The sequence below is a fragment of the Bos taurus genome, chromosome 10 (genome assembly GCF_002263795.3).
Source record: "Bos taurus isolate L1 Dominette 01449 registration number 42190680 breed Hereford chromosome 10, ARS-UCD2.0, whole genome shotgun sequence".
Classification (NCBI taxonomy): Eukaryota; Metazoa; Chordata; class Mammalia; order Artiodactyla; family Bovidae; genus Bos; species Bos taurus.
The window spans coordinates 5,131,221-5,135,554 of record NC_037337.1 but is presented as its reverse complement, the minus strand read 5'-3'; the positions used below and the strand labels follow the sequence as shown (position 1 = coordinate 5,135,554).

The following is a 4,334-nucleotide window of genomic DNA, read 5'->3' as shown; positions in this document are numbered from 1 at the left end:
GCTGGAATCAAGATTGCCAGGAGAAATATCAATAACCTCAGATATGCAGATGACACCACCCTTATGACAGATAGTGAAGAGAAACTAAAGAGCCTCTTGATGAAAGTGAAAGCAGAAAGTGAAAAAGTTAGCTTAACATTCAGAAAACTAAGATCATGGCATCTGGTCTCATCACTTCATGAGAAATAGATGGGGAAATAGTGGAAACAATGGCTGACTTTATTTTTCTGGACTCAAAATCACTGCAGATGGTGATTGCAGCCATGAAATTAAAAGATGCTTACTCCTTGGAAGGAAAGTTATGACCAACCTAGAGAGCATATTAAAAAGCAGAGGCATCACTTTGTCAACAAAGGTCCGTCTAGTCAAGGCTATGGTTTTTCCAGTGGTCATGTATGGATGTGACAGTTGGACTACAAAAGAAAGCTGAGTGCCGAAGAATTGATGCTTTTGAACTGTAGTGTTGGAGAAGACTCTTGAGAGTCCCTTGGACTGCAAGGAGATCCAAGGAGTCCATCCTAAAGGAGATCAGTCCTGGGTGTTCATTGGTAGGATTGATGTTGAAGCTGAAACTCCAATACTTTGGCCACGTTATGCAAAGAGCTGACTCATTTGGAAAGACCCTGATGCTGGGAAAGATTAAGGGCAGGAGGAGAAGGGGATGACAGAGGATGAGATGGTTGAATGTCATCACCGACTCAATGGACATGGGTTTGGGTGGACTCTGGGAGTTGGTGATGGACAGGGAGGCCTGGCATGCTGCGGTTCATGGGGTCGCAAAGAGTCGGACACGACTGAGTGACTGAACTGAACTGAACTGAACCTGAAAATCTGAACCCAGAACAACCAATATCAAGGCACATACTATAATAAATTACTGGAAAAAGTCTCTGGGCATCTACACAAAAAGCTGATGTTTCTTGAAGGAAAATAAGTTAAAAATCATCAGTCTTTTTGAAAGCCACGCTTTATGCCACATATCTGTACAGATAAAAAAGGGGGAAAACATTTAACATAAACAAAATAGAAAATTCAAGTGAAGGATTTTTATATCCAGCAAAACTAAATTTCAAATGTAAAGGACACAAATCAACTTTATTAGTAATAAGCGAGAAGTCAGGGAATATTTGCATGAGCACTTCCTAAGGAATATTATCTGGAGCTTAATTTGTGCTTCAATAAGAATAGTAATTAGAATACAGTGAAACATATCAAATATGTTTAAGGACATAAAGTCACAATAATATTTTTTAAAAAACTAACCACATTTTGAAGTAAAGGATAGAAAATTTTTTGTTTTGAGAACTGGTAAACAAAGGAAAAAATCAAACATTTGTCCAACCTTTTGAAAAGAAATGAATCACTAAGTAACCATATAAAGGTAAATATCTCTTTACAAAAACATTTAACAAATAAATTAAAAAGAAATAATAGAATTAGAATAGCACTATTTTGCAATCATAAATTAATATCCTTGGCAATGAGCACCAACAGCTGCAAGCAACACTCACACAGAAAAAAAGGGACAGTCAGACATTACGAGCCTCTGATGAAAGCACACAACATCTACAGTTTGCCAAGGGCATTAAAACTAATCTGATCAAGCCTCTAGATACAACAGCCAACATGCAGGAAGAATATAAGATAGAGGAGCATGCCCAGTTGTGTCAAAAGTATGGAATCAGCAAATTTCAGACTTGGAGAATCTCTATGAGTCATGGGAATACTATTTTCCATGGGTCATGGGTTTTCAAAGGATAAATTGTAAGAGAAATGAAGTGATAGAGAACCTGTTAATTAAAAGAAGCCAATTTTAAGGACTTCCTTGGCAGTTGAGTGGTTAAGACTCCACACTTATACTGCATGAAATATGAGTTCGATCCCGGGTCAGGGAACTAAGATTCCACATGCCACACTGCACAACCAAAAAAAAAAAAAAAATTAAAAGGAGTTGATTTTACTATCCTGGGGGAAAGGACCAGAGCGCTCTCCTTCAAAGGTTCATTTTAGAGGATCCTGTTCAGTGGAGGGAACTGTCAGTCAAGGATCCCAATTTTGATTCCTTCACATTTACCTACAAATTCCCCTTTAGTCCTTACAACAAAAGGACTAAAACACTTTTTTTTTTTTTTTTAGGAAGCAGAGGCATTTATTCCTTCCTGCCTCCCCCGTGGGAAGCTGGGGTCCACCAGGAGAGCGCCCCTGGGTGCTCAGTGTCTGCCAATATCTGCCTGCAAGTCTTGGCAGTAGCTCCGGGGTAGCCTGTAGTAGACTAGGGTCTTCTCCACGGCCCTGGCTGCCAGCAGCACTGCCCACATAGACACATAGTGGCCCTGGCCAGGGCTGTGTTCCATTGTGACCATGGCCTGGGGGGAGGCTGCCAGCAGCTGGATCACAACTCCAGCGGGACTCTGGCCCAGAGGCCCAACCTGCAGCTGGAAGGACATGGGTTGCCAGAGGCCCTGGCACAGCTCCAGCATATCTGTGAGCAGCTGTTCCCTATAGCCACTGCCCAGCACTTCCTCGGGCCAGCCTGGTGCCACTGTCACATGGGGGAACACCTCGGCCACAGCTATAAGCAACTCCCTGCCAGTCACAGAGCCAGGGAGCATGAAACTCCCGTGGGAGACTGTGGCCCCAACCCCTAGACAGGTGGCCAAGGGCGCACAGGGTGGCCAGTGTGGCCAGGGATGGCTGCAGAGTGGTGGGCTCTGTTATGTGCAAATGCAGGCCCCAGCATCCAGGGCGCATGGCCAGCTGCTGCAGGCAGGACTCAGGCATCAGGGCATGGCCATCTGGGGCGTGGATGATGGGCACGGGATCCCCAGCTGCAGGCTCCTGAAGGCCCACGTCCAGCAGGATCATGCCTTCTCAGTCTGGGAGACGCACTGTGGCTCTGCTTCCCTTGCCCTGGATGTCAGGAACCAGTCACTCCACGCTCAGACCCTGGCCTCCAGGGTTTGGAGAGCAGGGGTCAGGCTGCCCCTGGTGTAGTACCTTTGCTTCCATGAGGTACGGCAAGCTACTTGAATTGAGACAGGAGAGGCTCAAAGAAGTCATAGCAGACTTGGTGGGTGGTGGTGTTGTCCTGGATATAGAGGAAGTCATCCACTGTCACGGGGTCCGAGGTGGACTGCCTCATTGTCAGGCTGTACCTGTCAGATTGGCCCAGCAGCTGGCTGAAGTGGGGCCAGGCGGCCCTGGCCATGACAACCCACATGGAGAAGGTCACCTTCTGTGGCACTGCTCCCACCAGCTCCTGCATCTTCTCCACCATGGTCTGGGTATATGTCCCATTTGGGAACAAGGGCAGGTAGACAGTAGTCCAGCCTGGAGACAGGGTTATCTCAAGATACTTCTCCTGGACCAAGGCCAGGAACTGTGGGGGCATTGATCTCTATTGGTTTGACCATGTTGGGACCCCTCAGGATGTTGGCATTGATCCACACAGGCCTTTGAACTTTCCCCTCCTCTGTCAGCCGCCTCAGGAGGTCCAGGGTGGGGCCCACAGCCTAGATGCTCTTGAAGTCCAGTTTGATGCCCTTCTCGGAAGAGGTCAGCACAGCCTCCAGCCACTGCTCTCAGGCATTGTCACTGTAGATGGCTGGGGGGTGCACCGTGATGGGGACCCCTGTCTCGTTGACTGTGTCAAGCCCTTCTATTGTGACGTCTGATTCCAGGACCGTGATGCTGTTGCTGAGGGCAGCCTTCATCTGCTCTTTGCTGTTGGCAGCATGGTACCAGGTGACCAGCAGGCCGTCCTTTGGATAATCTGACCCAAACTTAGCAGGCAGCCCAGCATGTCTGCGTCAGAGCAGCAGGTCCCATCCTGTGCATGGCCTGGCAGGACGGTGCGCTTCTGCAGTGAGAAGCCCATGATCATTGCAATGGCAAACACTAGAACTGTACTGATGCCGCCAACAATGGCCCACTTCCAGCACCCTTTCCTGTTGGCCATGGTGACCCTATGAGGGGAATACCCTCAAAGGGCAGAGTCTCCTGAAGCTCTGAGAGCTGGGATCCAGAGCAACTAAAATACATTTTAACCCCATTTCATAGACAGCAATATGGAAGATAAGAGAGACTAACCAAAGTGTAAAATCTTTTAAGTAGAAGGGCAAAAATGTGTAATGAGGTTTGACCTGAAAACCATTTATCTTATCTTCTGCATCAACATAGGCTTCCCAGGTGGTTCAAGTGGCAGTTCCTCAAAAAATTAAAAATAGTGTACTACATGACACAGCAATTCCACTTGTGGGTATATATCCAGAAGAACTGAAAGCAGGGTCCCCAAAAGATATTTTTACACCCATGTTCATAGCAGCACAAACTCA

General features: G+C 46.8%; 1 pseudogene; it reads right to left on the bottom strand.

The window, feature by feature from the left end:
* Positions 1-2,165: 2,165 nt before the first annotated feature.
* Positions 2,166-3,958, bottom strand: LOC613765 (protein FAM151A-like; annotated as a pseudogene).
* Between the last annotated feature and the right edge of the window lie 376 nt (positions 3,959-4,334).